At 40.0% G+C, this 18,739-nt stretch overlaps 1 protein-coding gene across 1 annotated transcript in view; it reads right to left on the reverse strand.

Annotated features, from left to right (window-relative positions):
* The window catches only part of CHRM2 (cholinergic receptor muscarinic 2), a 146,713-nt gene extending 130,044 nt beyond the window's left edge, over positions 1 to 16,669 (reverse strand). Inside the window, exons 1-3 of the mRNA XM_039860552.1 lie at positions 16,658 to 16,669; positions 12,491 to 12,496; positions 4,259 to 4,261 (exon numbers count right to left, since the gene is read on the reverse strand). The gene's annotated coding sequence lies outside the window, so the exon portion shown is untranslated. The remainder of the gene's footprint in view (positions 1 to 4,258; positions 4,262 to 12,490; positions 12,497 to 16,657) is intronic.
* Positions 16,670 to 18,739: the final 2,070 nt, after the last annotated feature.

The following is an 18,739-nucleotide window of genomic DNA, read 5'->3' on the forward strand; positions in this document are numbered from 1 at the left end:
TTAGTTTAATATAACCAATTAAATTCAGTTCAATTCTCCATGCCCAAGACTTTGCTAAGTGTCAAAGAGCCTAGAGAATAGCAAAGGTCACTCACTGTCTGTTCTTTATAAGGTCCAATCCTACTGGCAAGGAAAGACACTCATATGAAACACCTACACAACAGTTGACAATCAAGATAATTAATTATGTAGTAATAAAAGTTCATTGATAAATGGAAATCCTGTAGCTCAAAGTTTCTGCCCTTTTTGTTAACTCAGTTAACACCAAGCAGGACTTGGCATAAACTTAATTTTGCTTGACTGAAGTCATCCTGAAATAATGCATTATAATACCTTCGGCCTCCACACCCTCACATGCCGCCATCACCAGGAGATAAAATACTTATTAGAAAATCAAGACAGCTCTGTTGAGTCTTGATCTCAGCCTCTCCCAGCATTTGGTCCATCACATTAAATATCTGATTTCATTGTTTATTCTCTAGATGCTCTTTTGAAAACGAATCCACATTTTCCTTCCTTACTCCATTATTTCTGTCTGTTAAGCCTCCGTAAATCCATGGAGTTGCTTGAATCTTTTTTGAAACACACACACACACACACACACACACACACACAGCAGAAAAAGAAAGGGGAATGAATCCTTGACTGGCAAGAGAGAAGAGGAAAACTCAATTACCTGTCACTACTTTGTTTTTTCATATCATTAGTGCCTTCTTACCAACAGGGCTACCCATTCCAAAAAGAGCGACAAAGCAAAAAAATCAATGAAAGCTAACAAATATTTTCTTAAACCTGAATAAAACTGAGTTCATGAGTAACTGCATATCTATGTCAAAAAGAAGTCACTATACTTATGGCTTTTTGGAGAGGAGCTGGAAATGGACTGTTTGCATTTTTAGCAAACAATCAACAATGATGACCATTGTCTTCTTGTAGGTCATCACTGAAAAAAACGTTTTTTATATATACTTGTAGTTGTGCCACTCAATATGTAATTTTGGAGAAATCATTTAACTGATCTGTGCCTCCGAGTCTTAATCTGTAAAAGGGACACAGCAATATCTCCTGGGTTGTTATAAGGAATAACAGGGTTAATTCATGGAAAGGTTTCAGAAGAGTGCATAGCATAAAACAAATAGCCTTAATTGTTAAGACTGTCAGCCAGGAACTTAAAGCACTGATTCCTGAGTCATGCATCTGACTACTGAGTTAGAAAACATTTAGGTGTGAATCTTGACAATGAAAACCATCAAAATCATGTTAAACACTATTCGTCTTAACACTAACCCCAAGAAACCCGATTCTTTTCCCCTTCTACGTTTTTATTCTATACAAGATCATGTGTATTCTGAGCATTTTATTGTTCTCTCTTAAGACAGTTCGTTTTCTGAGATAAAAAGAGTACTCCCAACCCTAGGAATACCGCGTTTACATTTATTAGTAACCCATGGTGTGGAACATTTTCAAAAGTGCTTTTTAAAGACTTTATAGAATGTATCTATGGGTTTCCCTTTATCTACATGCCTATTTTCCACCTCAAAGAACACTAATAAATTAGTAATTTCCGCTTGTGAAGCCAAACTTCATTACCTACAACTTCATATAGCTAGTTTTAGGCACGTGCTGAAAAGCTCAGAGGCCTGGAAGGGATGACTTTGAATCTCTGACAGAGTTCACTTTTGAATGAGCCTGGAAATAAGGTCACCACTAAGGTGAGGAGATGCGGAATGACTGACGGGTCTCATCCACGGGAAGGTGGTGCATATTTTATTGTGTCACGTTGATTTCAGCGCAGCAATAATTAGCCTCCAGTAATTGGATGCGCAAATCAGCACTCTATCATCATAAGTGGATTAAGAGGGTGACAAGTTCAACTTGAGTGATTTCCCACCAGGTATGGCGGCCCTAACATTTTCTTAATTTTCTGCTTTCAAAGAATCAAGAAAATGAAGGGGAGGACTTTGCCTTTACGGGGAAAATGAGCCAAGAGCTAGAGACCTTGCCTCGTCCTTCGTCTCCCACTCACACAAACTGTTCAAGAGTTGAGCTAGGAAAGCATAGCATTTATCAGCAGGACGTTTGGGAAAGACAGGCTGATGTACCTGATGAACATGAAGAGGTTCAGAAAAGGCTTCCCCAGGATGTGCCACTTTGGCATGTGGATTATTTTGAGCCAAAGTCAATTGAGACCTTGCGGGCTCAAGATATGCTTTTACCTTCCCTTAAAGAATTAAAATTGCGGGCCTTGCCTGTAATAAGAGTTATCATCAGAAAGAAATTTGTATGACCTATCTGTACGGCAGAGCAAACATCTAATTACTGGACATCTGTTCCTCTTATCTTCCTGTGAATTACTCCCCTCCCCTCTGAAGCCCCAGGCTCCCATCTCACTTCTTGGCTCAAGATGGCACATATACGTCACTTTATCTTTCTGTCTTTGAACCTCTCATGTGTAGGGGGTTCTTGTACATATGAAATTAAGTTTGTTTTTCTCCTGTTAATTTATCTCCTGTCAATTTGATTATTAGACCAGCCAGAGAACCTTTGTGGGGCAGAGGAAAAATTTTCCGCCCCAACATATGCCAAAGGAAGCTTTCTTTTCCTTGACCTCAGTTTTATATATAACAATCCTAGGTTAAAGGCGGACATCCACTAGATGACATTCATGCCTAAAATGGCTTCTTCAGTCTCCCTCACTGTTTTAAAATATTCATAACAGCGCTATAATAGACACACTATTCTTCTTAGAGTTATTTATTTTCTCTACAACCTTTTCAGAAAGTAATTTAAATTCTTCCATTCTTTAGCTAGAAAAGATTATCTTTTTTCCTCCTAGAAAATCCTAAGCTTTCCTTTTTCAGACTCTGCAACAGGAGTCTCCATATACAAATAAGGCTGATTCTGAGTGATGTTTGCTGACAGCCTAACAAACAATGCTTTGCTATTTTTTTCTTTCCCCTTTTTCTTGAAATTTGGCACCGCAGCTGTTTTAAACTCTTCCTCTCCTAGCGGTGGTGGTGTGTTAACCAGAGCCTGGAAACATTTACTGCTGCTGAGTCTAAAACATTTAAAATACAGAGCTCTTTTTCAAACAGGGAACACGAAGGAGGGTGGGGGGAATGAAACCCCGCTCTGCAAAATGTTAAGCAGCTGCAACAGTGATAAATCAGGGTTAAGAATGCAGAAGAAAGAGGCCGTTTGGGACGTGTTTACTTAGAGGAGCATTCCGTGTATGGGTATTGCTCCCACGGGGGTGAAATAATGCTGGCTTCCTCTTTAGAGGTGAATCTCTAAGACGGAGAACTGAAACGTTTCAACCGAGAACTGAAACGTTTCAACCACATCAGCATTAGGGTGTATTCTGACAAACAGCTTAAGCTCCCCCTTTTCCCAGCTGAAGTCAGAGGCTGGGCTCTCAGGTGGGGATGTGACTGAAGGAGCTTCAAAGTGAAAGTCTTATCACTCTTCTCTGTGTATAGGGCCCCAAATTATTTGAATCAATGGCTCTTTTTTCCCTAGTGTCTAGGAATACCTCAAATCTTTTTTTGCCTGTAGGGAAACTTGATTTTTTTAGAATTTAGAGTGAACTAATCACTTTGACTCATGAGAATTTAGATAATCTCCCAGATCATATACTTACCTAGATCTTAAGCTAACGAGAATAGCCCCTTCAGGGACGGGTAGAAATTCTAACACATTTCAGAAAATCACATCCTAGGAGACACCACAATGCAGGACAGCCTCCTTGCTAAATGTGACCTACCCTCTATTTCTTGAGAATGACCGAGACCATCGTGACGCAGAAAGCTGTGTTGTGTCAAGCAAGACTCAACTGAGCGTGTCTGATATCACTCTGCGTAGACCTCTTCAAAACTTTAAAAGCGGACCCTCATCCCCGCTAGTGCACCTGAAAGTAGCACTCCCTAACGCGTTCCTCGGCTTACTGTGCCTAACAAAGTGGATTCTGGACACTTCGTCCTCTCTTCTTCATTTACTCAGCAAGGTGACAGGTTTTGGCTTTCGGGCATCATTCACAAAATCTCATGAGTAATATTCTGTGAATCCCTGCAGACAGGAATAAATTCAGGTCCCAGGCAGAGTCAATGTACGTGCTACATTCTCACAAGGCTTTTACTGACATTTTCCTAGAAAGTGAGTTAACTTAAAAACGATGCCCAATAAGCATGTATTGGTGATCACTCAGTGTCTTCAAAAACAACCACTCTAAACCTACCCTTAGAGGCCACAGCCACACGACATCCTCTCCTTCTGGGGGTCCCCGGATATGGAGCACAGGTTCTCCTGCTTGATGGTAGTCTCCTGGAAATGTTTCTTCCTTGAGCGAGTCTCACACAAACAGACTGCCATTGCTTTGCCTCCTTCTTCAGGGGACACTTCTGACAATGCCATATTGTGTCCCTGAGAACTGAATGAATCTCAAAAGCCTACCATAAACTGAACTGAAGTATTGAAATTGGTTCAACAAATATTTATATATTATTCAATATTATCTTAGATATTAGGGTGGCAACAACAACAACAACAACAAAGAAAGGATTCTTGCAGTCCAGAATCTAACGCAGTTGGAGAGAGAGACATAACCACGACTGTTGTCCTTGGGCACCTGTGACAAAATCGCTGATGTCATAACCCATGGGGTATTCGGAAAAGGGCCTTGACACTTCACCAGGGAGCCGATTCCAGACGTGGATTCCACCTAAGGTAGGCTCTACCTGGAATTTGGAAGCTGTAAGTTAGATCTTGGGAGGGAGATACTCTGGATGATGAAGCAATACTTAAAATATTTAAAGCAATCGCCAGGAAGCTGCTGTTAAAACTGAAGACATATATTAATGACCACTGAAGGGGAGCAGAATATGCCACCCCAAATATGCCTCTTTGGCAAATTGAGTATTTTGAACTGGTTATTTTTAAGAAACAGCAGACACAGGAGAAGCTCGGAAAACTGAGTAGAAGTGACCCATTTGACCTGGGCAAGGCTACCCTTTGCTGATCTAAATAGCTCTCCAAAGACCTTTGGGGCACTAGCTTTTGCTGCAGTAACGGTGACTCTCCTATCAGCAGTAGTGAAAACCATGCAGCGGCCCCATGAAGGAGAACATCTTGCCTGGCAACACTGGTGCCGTAGTTCCCTAGCAACATGCTCCAGCAGCGAGGGACTTTTACTTTTGCGCAGGCACCTGGAAGTCAGCTTTCGGTTGGCTGGGCAGTCTCTCCCTAGTACCAACTCTTATAGCGGCACACCTCAGCAAAATTTGCATCTTATTCCTTTCATTTCCCCTTGCCTGGAACAATAGTGTAATTAATCTATCATTGCTTTGGAGTGTGTGATTTCTTTTTTGCTTCTTAAGAGACATTATCCTGTATGCTGTTGGCTTGTGAAATTTTAATAAATCCGGCAGTGAACCCATAATTTTGTCTCCTCTAACAAAACTGTCTCTGGCACATGGACATTTCCGTAATTTCTTGGGAAGAAAACTCTTGGTCAGGGCTGTTACAGCTTCCTCTACCTGTATGATGGCATCAGGGATGAGAGTAATCTTATAACTGGAATGCAGTTGTTCATGGAATGGACTTCAAGGAACAGAAACCCGTTTTCAGACAGTTTATACTTGCAGTGTGCGGAATAATACTAGGTTTACCTCTGGGAATGCTCTCTCAGGTTTCTCTATGTCTTGCCCTAGAGCTGGCCCAGAGTGATGAGTGAGAGAATGAAACGGGAGAAAGGACGTAAATTTCCAAGATGAAAGTAGGACTACGCCGCTCAGCCACTGAGATCAGTGCTTTTCTAGAAAGCTTCTTTATCATCATTTCTGAAGCAGGATGACCTGGAGAATACGAGAAGAAAATTGCTAGTGTACAAACTTGCTTTTTGGGCCAATACGTGAGAAAGATGGGATCCAAAAGTCTCCACACAGCAAAGTAAGGTTCAGGTTCAAACTTTGCCACTTATTAGATATGTGACCTTGCACAAAGTGTGTAACCCCTTTACGACTCAGTTCTCTAGTATGTAAATAAAGTATAGAGTCTGTCCCAGGGTCATGATGATGATTACATGAAGCATTTGTAAAAAAAAATATTTTGAAAAATGTGCGCTATTATTAACTGTGTATATGTAATTAAATTGTGATGTGAATAACTGATTTATTTTCTCCTCATCTAATTCCAACTTTCCCCTGGCAGGTGTTTCCATCTTAATTGAAAAACAACATTGACTTAGGAGAATACTAGCTAATATGTAGCTAGGGCCGGAAAAAGTTGGGGGCAGAGTGTTAAGCTTGTTTACTCAACCATACCAGAAAAGGATATGTCTATCCTTACCAGAAAGATGAAGGAATCACGGGTGTCTCCTTTTCTTTACTTTCTTACTCTGATCAGCTCATGGTATCAAATCTAGGTACCCCTTGTCCTTATATGGCTCTCAATAAAAAAGGGGAAATTTCTCCTCTAAAACAAAGATGGCTCTCCTGTCCTGTGTTGAACACATAACTCCCAACAGTTGCTTTGCTCTGGATTCTAAAGATACAAGTAGTGATGTCTGTTAACTCTAGAAACTAGTTTCTAATCCTCCAGAACATAAGTACGTTGTGATAGTAAAATGATATAGAAAAACTCCCTACGAATCTATGCATTTATACAGAAAATTCCAATTTTCTTGCTGACTCAGCTAAATTCACCAATGTTCTTTCATTCCAAGCCTTTTGCCTTTAAACATTCTCTGAAGTCCAATTGCTGCTCTGTTCTTATGCTTGAAGTACACTGACTGACTTGAGATTCACCAGATAACCTTGACCTCACCCCCTTACTTTCTAGTGCTTCTGTGAAAGTTTGAACTTGGACTCTTCCTTCTTGAATTAATTTTTTTTTTCTGGTCGGAAATACGCCTCTGCCATCTCTTTTAAATCTAACAACATTTCTTATAAAATCGGGATGTGCTCACTGCGGCTGGGCTGTAAGCAGAGTAGACCCTTACCCGCAATCACCAAGCCAGTTTTGTTTAAGTATATCAATTTCAACTTTATTTTAATATAGTTAATTGCTCATGACTTGAACAACTCTAGACGGCATTTCTCAGGATACTGTTATAAGAATATGATGAAGATTCTCACGAAGGAATGTTAGACTCATATTGGAATATGAGTTGTCTTTGGCGCTGGGCTTATGATCTGTGGCCAGAACATGATATGCATATTAATATAAGTGCATTATTTATATATTATTAAAAATAATCCCGGCCCATTAAAAAAATTTTTACTTGTTACTGCTTAGTGACAATGACTTAATATGCAATGTTAGAATTGGCAAAATTTATTATTTTATTCTCTCTCCTCTCCAGAACTTTTGATTGTTATTTTGGGTTCTAATTTGGAGATATCCCTGGTGAGTCTAACTTGTGACCTGAAAAGAAAGCAGTGAATTAACAGATTAATGAAGATGGAAAAACAGGAATAAATTCTAACGTGATTGCAGAGGATGGAAAGAGATTAGGGTGGAGAAAAAGGATGTGGGAAGGAATTGTGAAAAAGGTACTTATCAACTGAAATTAGATGTCCTAATGGAGCCAACACTCATGATTTCAAAGAGACACACAACTGGGACATAGCTCCCTGTGTCCACCACAAAACACACCCATGAGAGGATGGGAAACTAAAACAAACGCTGTCGGGAAGAGGCCATAAGCTGTTGCTGTTTCGTGCTCCTTTGCTAAACGGCTCCAGCACGGCTCTCTCAAACCAACGCACAAGTTCTCGCTGCCTCAGATGCACTTTCTAAACCTATTCCATTGAGCTTCTTAGGCAAATAAGTAGCAAAGACAAAAATAGTCCTGAAAAAGCTCCTATTTTTTTTTTTTTCGTTTTGCTCACATTCTTCCTTGTGCGGTGACAATCCTCTCTGTCAGCCTCTTTACAAACCTGATGGCAGAGAGGAAACGAATTTATTCACGAGAGACTGGGGGTGTGGTGACAGCGTGGGGGAGAGAATTGAAATGTGTAGCGATCTAGTTGCTAAGGATAAGGGTCAGAGTCGAATACCCCAAACCGCCATGCCACAGTGTTTCTCAAAATGGATCTGTGGTGAACCAGAAAAATTAAGCTAAATGTCTTATTAAAGATATAAACAGCATCAATGCCAGTTTTGTGAAGCACAGCAGTGTTAGAGAGACAGCACTTTTTAAGCGTTTCTGTGTGACTGTGTATAAACACGCAGAGTATTTATTTAGCTTTCAGTTAGCCCTGAAGAATAAAAGTGACTCTCTTGTACAGATAATACGTCATGATACAATTCCAAACAACATAAATTTATAGATGAACGGTTCTTTTGGAGTAGAATCCAAGTCTTCATTCGCCTTGCCCCATCATTGTTAATGCTTATGTTTTTTCTTAATAGTGACCATCTCGACTTTTAAAATAATTCGCTAAACATTTGTCTATTTATATGCACATTTCTGTGTGGTGAGATCAGCAAATGACTAACTTCTGCTTCTCACGGAAAGGATGTAGCCTGTATCCAGAATAGCCCAACAGCAATGGGATGAATTGGGTGAATACATCTGGACACATCTGGGAACATCAGCTCTTGTAACCAGGTCACCTGAAGCACTGAAATCATGTACTTAGAAGAATGATCATTTGGCCAACATCAAAGGATGAACTCATTCTATATTTCTGAATTACTCTAGTATTGTAAATTTATGGTTTTGGTCTTCATGAATTTAAAACAAACATTAACTATTTGATAGATCTCTTCTAAAATGTACTGCAAAATAGCCCAGCTTCCTAAATGGACTGCAACAGTGACATCTTAGGAGAGAGTGCCCTGGCTCCTAATCTCAATTCTTCCAGGACATATGGCCTTGAATAAGTAATTTAACTCATCCATGCTTCGATCTCTTTATCTGAAAAAATGGCAATGTGTCCATCCTGATTCTAGATTTAAAAAATATTTTAGTACCTCAAGAGTTATCAGAGTTTGAGAAATCCAGCTCTTCATGATACTCCTTTGGCCAATTTTATGACAACTTTTATAATCTTCAATATTAATATGTACTAAGTATGTTAGACAGAATAATACCGCTCCCATCCAAAGATGTCCACATGGAATCTCTGGAACTTCTGCATATGCTACCACACATAGCAATCCAAGTTTATCCTGCATTATTCAGTTGGGCCCAATGAAACACAAGGGTCCTTAAAAGTGGTGGCTGAGGCAGAAGACACAGCATCAGAGTAATGGGATGTGAAAAGGACTTGACTGGCCATTGATGGCTTTGACGGTGGAAGGGGCCATGAGCCAAGATTTAGGCAGTCTGTAGAAGCTGGAACAATGCTAGAAAACAGATTCTCTCCTTCTCTTCAGAAGGAATGCAGCCCTGCTGATAACTTGATTTTAGCCCAGTGAGATTTGTATTGGGCTTCTGAACTACCAAATTATAAGATAATAAAATTTGCACTGTTTTAAGCCATCAAGTATATGATAATTTGCTATAGCAGCCATAGAGAACTAATATACCAAGTTTCCACTAGTGTTATAGAAAGTGATTTACATTTCGTAGGCTTACAGTAATTTAGCTTGTCCAAATTTCCAGTGCTTATAAAGTGCTTATGTTAGTGGTAATATAATTGTGCCAAGTACAGTGCCCAAAAGTCCGAGTCAAGTATAGTGGCTACAATAAACTTCCTAGGGTGAGGGGTGGAGTAGGGGGTGTAAAAGCTTTAAGGAAGCAGTTTATTGATATGAAATGTTCAGCACTTAGGACAGTTCAGCCATACTTAACAGTTTTGAATCAGTACCTTGGAGAGAGAACAGGACACATTCTTTCACAGTAGATTATCAAGATAAGCCCAACTGGTCAAATATTCTGTGGTGCCAGCCTCTGTGGAGATCTCTGAGATTTGGAGATTAGGCTGATCATAACTTAAGAAGGAAGTGTAAAGTCACCTCATTTTGGAGTAGCTCTTGCCTCATCATCAAATTCCCTCATCTGAGTTTTGACAAAGCCAGCAGGAGCTAAAATGTCAGATTTACTCTGACCCAATGCTGCATACCACATGCAACTTCTGTGAAATTTCTTAGTCAGAATTGCCTTCCTTATGTCTCCCCATGTGCATCACAAATTCTACCTTGAATCTCATAGCCCTTGCTTATAATCTGTTTTTTTTTACGGTCTAGCAATGCTCTTGACTTAGAATGAAAGCAAGAGCATTGCTAGACTGTAATACAGGCTCATTACTAGAAGGCTTGGATGAAAGAAGGTATGATTTTAAAAAAACCACCATGTATTATCCATTCATTCAGTTAATAGACAATATTTACTTACTGCCTATCATAAGCCATGTACGGTTCTATGTGCTAGAGATAAAGACAAAAATCTTACTTTCACAGGCATGTTTTAAGAATAAGCAGGCAGTAAACAGCCTGATAGATAGATTAGTTAGGTTGGTAGGTAGGTAGATAGATGATAGAATAATATCAAACAATGATAATTACTAAAAAATGCAAAAGCAAGTAAAGAGACTAGTTTAAATGTCTGTATGTTCTCCTTCCTTACAGGCACAAAGTCAGATTGCAGTTGTGGTGAGATAGGGTCATGTGATTAGTCCTACTTATGAGGAGTGAATGGCACTGATGTGATTCAAAGCTGACTATTTAATTACCAGTGTAAGAACCTCCAGGAGCTCCCCTTCCTTCCAATACAGCAACTGGCAACGGTCAAGAGAGAAGCTCTACAGTCTAGGCCCTTGAGTGACTCCAACTAACCATAGTGCATGTAGAGTGGGGTTGTGAAGTTAAACTTTGTTGTTTTATGCCGCAAATATTTGTCTTTCCCTCCGCAACATAATCTATCCATTCTGACTGATAAAGACAGGGAAGGCATGTCACTAAGGGGCTAAAATTTCATCAGAGACCTGAATAATGTTAATAAGTAGTCAGTGTTAAGTTCTGGGGTAGGAATATTTTGGACAGTGGAAATAGCTGGCATAAAGGCTTTGAATTAGTCTCAAACAAGCTCCAAGAAAGCACTGCACAAATCTGAACTAAGCTTGGACGTGGATCACACCTGCGAACAATGCCAGTTTTTTTCTTGTCCTATTTCTTACTTAATAATTTCTATTTCTTCACATACTAATATTTATCTGGAAAAACAGGGTAGATGTTTGAACCAATATCTTTAATTCTTAAAAATTCAAACCTAGCGATATAGCTGAGGATTTTATTTCTTTCCTATACAATTATTCTATTCGGGAGCCGTCGCTTTTTTGCCATTTTCCTGACACCACAGCCCAAGTTATTCTCACAATTTTCTTTGTCACCCAGGGCAATGCTTAGGAGTCCAGGCAGCCTCAGAATCACTGTAATATCATTTTTCATCCATTTGTTTATTAAATAAATATTTATTAAGCAACTACGATATGCCAGATTCTGGACAAACCACTTGGGGTAAAATGGTAAACAAAGATAAAACTTACAGGGTAGTGGAGGAGACAAATATTAAGAAAGTAATTGCACAAATTCAATGGGAAATGACAACTATGATAAATGTAATGAAATAGAGGTCATGTTGCTCTGAGAATACATAATAGAGAGATTTGAATCTGCCAGAGAGGTCAGAGAAGGGTTGCCTAAGAATGTAAAGCTTGAGTTGACAACGCATAGTGAGGAGGAATTAATCAGCTGAAGAGTGAAAGAAAATATTTGCTAAGAAAAAGGAACCACAGGTCAAATCTCCTGTGGTGGGAGAGAGCATGGAGGCTAGAAAGACCCAGTCTGAATGAAATACGGAGATTTATGGGATGTCTGACATGAAAAGAGATGAGTCGGGCAGGCATGACAGAGGGAAGCCACGCACGGAAGGATGGCCTTGTTTAGGACCTCTGTCTTTATAATCGAGTCGTGGGAAGCTATTGGTGGATTTAAGAGGGTATGAGGAAAGATGACTGTGATCAAATATGTTAAAAAATGTTCTGGCCGCAGTGAGGAGAATGGGTGGGAGAAAGGTAAGAGCAAATGTAGGTGGGTTGACATGACCCTCACCTAAGACCAATGAACAGGGGATGGCAGCTTCGGGGCACTGTGGTGGAAACAGAGAAAAGTGATGAACTTTAAAGTATCCCTGTGATGTGAAGAGTGGATATGGTGGAGGAAGAGGGAGATTTCTAAGCTGACTCTTTGCAATCTGAGGGGACGATGCCACTGAGTAAGACTGGAAACACTGGAAGAGACCAAAGCTCGCAGAGAGGGGTTCCATGTGGGACATACTGAATTTGAAGGACCTTTCAGACAAACAAGAGGCATGACAAACAGTTGAAATTACAGGTCTGGAACTCAAAAAAAGGTCTAAGCTAGATATATAACTTTGTGAGCCATTTGTTCCTCCTGGGAGGTAATGGAAGCCTTGGGCAAGGCTGACACTGCTCAGGGAGAGAAGGTAGAATGAGGAGGAACAAAAGCAGGAAGACAGGGGACTAACGGAAGACTAGCATGGCAAGCAGAGAAAGAGCAGAGGATGCAGGGCAGGAACCAGAGCTGGACCAGGACAAACATCAGGAATTCTGGGTTCCCGTCCACCATAGTCCAGGGACAAGGCTTTAAAAAAATAAGTTCTCTGTAAGAGAATTTGCTTCACAAATTAATCATTCAGCTTATCTGAATTAGAGAAGGAAGGACAGTTCTCATCTTCAAAATGGGCTGCTTCTCTTTTTCCCATAAGTTGTCCCAAAGTTGAGTGTTTATTAACAAAGACTTGTTCTAAGCACATGACCATGACACGCAGTGCACTCAGGGATACGCAGGTGATTAATGTACTCGTGGGAACAGGACATCAGCTAGCCTTAGGTTTTAAGACTGAAATAAAGCAAGAACTTGGTCAGAAAAATAGACTTCCACCAAATGTAGTGCTTGGAACATATCTATATGCAAACAGATATCTCTTTTGATTTAAAAATACATGTTTAAAAAAAGACCATAAGATATGTTTCGTGGGGGAATTCCTCAGACATTTAGATCCAATTTTTTTTTTCTTTTTCTTTGTCCATGGAACTCTTACAGATTCTTTCATCTGACTGCCCAATGGATAGAAGATTAACTGCATCAAATTATAAAAACTGATGAGCAGGCATGCGGACACTAAGAAGAATGGTAAGGATGGGAAAACAAAGAAACAAACAAACAAACAAAGATAAGAAAAGATTGTCCTAAGGCCTCAAGAAGCCGAGTTCTCTGCGGCCAAGGCCCAAACATACAACCATTCTCATCCCAATATCCCTTGAAGCTTCTCTGGATTAGAAGTTGGCTAAATACTTTTGGGTCATTCTGATGATCCTATGGTTGAGTTATGTTAACTTTACTCTTTAAAGGGGCAGAGAAATTCATATGCATTTTAGACTAACTGCTTTAAAGGAAAAAAATGATAGCACTCAGTGAGTAAACTTTAGTCATCTTGAAAGCTAACCTCTCCTAAACTTCTCATTAACATGTGAGCTAGATAAATATATAAAGCATGGATTAATCAATGCATTAGATTAAAGGTCCCCAAACCCTGGGCTGCAGACTGGTACCAATTGGTGGCCTGTTAGGAACCGGGCCGCACAGCGTGAGGTGAATGGCGGGGGAGCGAGTGAAGCTTCATCTGTACTTGCTGCGGCCTCAGCTTCACCTCAGATCATCAGGCATTAGATTCTCATAGGAGCACCAGCCCCTGGCGCCACAAAGGTTGGGGACTGCTGTATTAGATAAGTCTTTCCTGCCTTTAGATATTAGCTGGGAGCACATTCAAACTTAGCATATTAAATTTAATGTCTTAGTTTGCTCTGGCTGCCAAAATACCAAACTGGGTGGCTTAAACAACAGAAAACATTGTCTCATGGTTCTGGAAGCTAGAAGTCTGAAATGAAGGTGTTGGCAGGGTTAGTCCCTTCTGAGGGCTACAAGAGAAGGATCTGTTCCAGGCTTCTCTCCTTGGCTTGTAAAAGCTGTCTTCATGTTCACATGGTGTTCTCCAAATCTGGCAAGAATGTCTCTAAATTTACCCTTTTCTTAAGGACACCAGGCATATTGAATTGGGGTCACTCTAATGACCTCCTTTTAACTTGTAAAGACACTATCTCCAAAAAAGGTCACATTTTGAAGTATTGAGGTTCGCGTTTCGACACTATGAATTTTGAGGAGATACAATATAACCCATAGAACTTGTTATCTGTGCAATATGAAAAAGTAAATAAACTAATAAATGTTACACTTTCCACCTGCTGTTAATGTTGGTCAAAGCCATGCTATTTAAATTGTATTTTAGTATTACTGATGGGTTGCTTTAAGTTCACTTGCCTTATCTGCCTCATGTTCAAAAGCAGTGTTTAATAATTAATAATTAGCCACTAAGCTTCCATTATACTTATCACAGTCAGCCTGGTACTCCATTCTTCCCTAAATATCACCTCCTCTAATTCTCTTGTAATCTTCTTGGGGACATGGAACATACATTGATCGCCTGAGTACACTTGTTGCATCTAGCGCTGTGCTTTGTACATGATCAGTCATTAATAAGCATTTTTTTTGAGGTGAATTGAATTGAAATTAGTTGAGATAATAAATTTGCTAGGTGACTATGGAACCGGGTGAAGGTAATTGACTCACAGAGGAGATTGCCTTAGTCTCATTTACCAAGTTCTAATTAAATAAGGTAATGAAAAACTGATAAACAGTGGCTCAACTAGACCAGGTCTATCTGTTTTGCCGCCTGGATGTTCATTGGCCTTGCATTCCAGGAGTGATTTTAATGAGCTAAAATGAACTCAAGGATTTGGTGGTCTGTCTTCTAGAGTCAGTCCGGTAGCATCCTGTACCTGGCTAGTGAGACTGGCACAATTAAAAATAACCATGCCTGACAGAACTTTCCCAAAGTCCAGCTGCTATTAATTAAAAGAAAAAAGATGAACACATATACATTGTACATAGATTCTACATCGTTCACTAATCTACATGCAGGTTCTGATGTCATTTTAGGCGATTCAGGTCTCAGTTCTAGTGTCATCTTCAAAGCTGCTTTCCTGATGACGCAATCTGAAGATACTTCTCAACCTCACTCGTTTCCTGTCACTTTATCCTTTTAGAAACTTCCTTTTTTTTGTGCTGAGCACTACTGAATATAATCTCTTATATACATTTTTTTACTATCTACCGAACCATGCTCTCCAACCTTCCACCTGAATACAAACTCCACGACAGCAGATACCTGGTCATTCTTGCTTACCGATAGCTTGCTCATCAGGCCCGACTATGGCAGAAACAAGATATTTGACAAGTATGACTCTACATGACTCCTTCTGTTTCCCCTACACCAGTTGTCTGACTCTTCCTTATTCACGTCACTTAACCCGCAGTGGTTTGCTGGCTGTTCACCAAACACATCAGCTGCCACTTCCTGTCTCAGAGCCTCCGCAGTTACTTTCACCGCTAGATGAGAAGTTCTGACCGTGGAAATCTACATGCTTCATGCTTTCACTTCTTTTAGGTCTCTTGTCGATGCACCCATTTCTGCATAAAAGCCCCTCTGCCCCTGAGACACTGATGTCTTGCGTTGTTTTATTTTTCTCCATGGCATCAGTCACCACCGGACACAGCATCCATTTATTTTTTGTAATGGATGCTGTGACACACCTCTCAGATACCCCTTCAGGAACTAGACGCTCATCCTCCAAGCTGTGGAGAGCTGTCTACTCACAGATCACGGGTAATATACCTGCTTCACTTGACATTGTCCTTGGCTAAAAGAAGCTGTCCCCACTCAAGATGCTGTTCATTTCTAGGGGCAACTACATCAAGTACATGTCAGTGCAAAGGCCATCCCAACTCCAGGCCTCTTCTGGGGTTTTCTGAGGCCCTTGTTGCAACTGAGTCTCAGTTTAGCCTTTCTCTCTGCCCAAACTTGCTTCATTCACTCTCTGACATGTGGCGATCCTGTTAAACCTCTTGTATACAAATCTCCATTTCAGAGTCTGTTTCATTGGACACAGAAGATGATTCTTCCATGGAGTATAAGCTCCATGAGAACTGTGTCTTCATCTATCTGGTTCACTCTTACTCACTGTTGCATCTCCCAATGTCCAGAACAGTGCCTGAAAGGTGCTTGATTAATATTTGTTGAACAAATCAATGAATGAGAAGACAGTGGTCTCTCCTCGCAGAGGAGAATTTATGGACATAGATGGATTGTATACGCTTTTACTGGGGGACAATACAGAGTGGTTTCCAGGAGATGTATCCAACTCCTTTGAAGAAAGAATGCTGCCTCACTGTGAAAACCCCTATAGCTAATTTATCTAAGCACATCTTCATTCCAGTTTTTAATGTTCTCACAGAAACATCCAGTAACTCCAGTGTGATCTCATAGCTCATTTGACCTTCCTGGAAACTAACTGAAGAAGGCACATGAGTAATTATCTCTATTTTCTAAAGGATGAGACTGAAGATTTGAAAGGCTTGTCTGAGGCTACTTGTCATTAGCACATGGCAAAAGTGACACCCAAACTCAGTTCTTCTGAATTTTTGTGCCATGTTCCTTTTCATTCTTCATTAAGAATAAATCTAGTTATTAATGACTGTATTAATTTCATATAAATATAAATATTTACACACACACACACACGTCTGACTTGCCAAAGTTTTATTTAAAACTTAATGTCCTTGTTTTAGTGACTAGGCATCCCTCTTTCATTAAGACTCACAAATTCCTCTGTAGACTTGAAACAAGTAGAAAACTAAATAAAAAGATTCTGTTGCTTTTAAGACTCATTTGCGAAGTTCTTAATACACACTGCAGGAAACAGTAATCATTATGCCATTGATCTTCACAAGTTTTCCCTCTAAGAGCCACCAATTAGTCCTGTTACTATAGAGATGTCAATATGACTTGTCAATATAACTTTCTTACATAAAGTGTGAATTTGAATAGAAGATGTGCACAAATATTCAATAAATTAAGGATATATTTCATATGGATATAGAGCTCTGTCTTTATGTACCCATGTATAAACACACGAAACAAAAAACAAATTCAATCAAGATGTGTATAATAATTCTAGTTAAGTAGTTTTTAAAAAGCACATTACATTCAGTATTTTTGACTAAATAATAGGTCACTTGATTCTCATGGCAAATCACTGGGAACATCTTATGTATGAAGGCACCAAAGCTGTTCTAGAGGGACATGTTTCAGAGGAACAGGTAGGCCGACATGCAGGGGCCATGATGCATGGCTCAGATTGCCTGCCGTGGTGAGCACAGCTGACTGATGACTAGGTGCTGATCCTCTGGTTCCACAGAGGCCGTGCTTCCCACAGACTGAACCTGGCAGAGGTGCCAACGCAGGCCAAGACGGTGAGATGTGGGGCTGCTGAAACTGGGCACTTTGCTTAGGGACTCTACATGGATCTGGCTGAATCTTTCTTGGAACTGTGCTAACGGTCCAAGATTTTTTTCACTCAATCCTCCTTCCGTGCCTCAGTGAATAAAATTCCTGCATGCACATCTAGGCTCATCCCATCATCTGCTTCTCAGCAGATCCAAATTAATGCAAATGATAAAGATTTTACATATGGCAGAATGTCCCACCTCTACCTCACCATTTCTTACAGTCGAACACAAGATTCGACATAACTTTCGAAATAACCAGAGTTTTGACTAGTCCTCATTAAGTGTCCAACAGACATCCAGAAATCACTCCAGTGGCATCTCACACGGGCTACATACATCCTCAGGATGTGCAAAAATGATATTTTCCCTAATGAGCAATTCTTCTTGGTTAATTTTTGGTATGGTTATATTAGGAAAAATAACCATGGATGAGACTTCTAGAAATTGTTGCATGATGTAAACAAATGTAATATGATCTCTCTTCACTTGAGAAGAATAAATAAATGATATGGAGCTCTAGATAAATGAAAGAAGATATGGGAGAATCCTGGGGCCATGCCCACTGTTAGAACCAACAAGAACCATCATGACCACCGGGCAACTGTGCCTGTTGCACATACTGGAGGGAGGGGTGTTATCTTCTGAGTGATAACCTTCCTCTGCAGTGATGAAGACATGCACCAGTTTTCTTCCTTGATATACAGCTGGTTACATAATAAACCTTGTAGTACAACCACGAATCAATTTTTTTTCTGGAAACCATCTGTGTTTATGCTGATGTTTAGATAAGGATGTATGAGAAATCTCTTTTCGGTAGTCACTGCATCTTGGGACACACTTATCAGAGTCAGTATGTTAAAAGAGACCTGGGCACTTGGTCCCCCTCTACCGCTAATCAGCCATTGGCCTTTGGGTACATCACCGCAGGCTCTGTGAGTTAAAGTCCCCTCATGCAGTGTTGTAATACTCAGCATCCTTAGCTCAAAACATTATGCATATTCCAAGGAGTCAATGTGTTTCCAAGGGCAGTACAATTATAAAGGTTGAACAAGAATAAGAAGTATTTTGCTCTTTACAAAAACAGTCTATGTCATGAAATTGGCAAAATTTAAACTTTCCAGTATTCCACTTGTTAGAAAAAAATTGTACAATTCGAATATGGGGGGGGGGTCCTTTGACTTTCCTTGTGTGTTGTTCCTAGTGCACTGTGTTTGTATTAGCTAATGCTGGGTAGATCACTCCGTTTCCATTTACAGGCAAGCCTACAGATTTTTGAATGAATTCTCCTATGATTCATAAATAAGTGACC

Source organism: Pteropus medius, unplaced genomic scaffold, assembly GCF_902729225.1.
Source record: "Pteropus medius unplaced genomic scaffold, Ma_sr-lr_union100, whole genome shotgun sequence".
NCBI classification, from domain to species: domain Eukaryota; kingdom Metazoa; phylum Chordata; class Mammalia; order Chiroptera; family Pteropodidae; genus Pteropus; species Pteropus medius.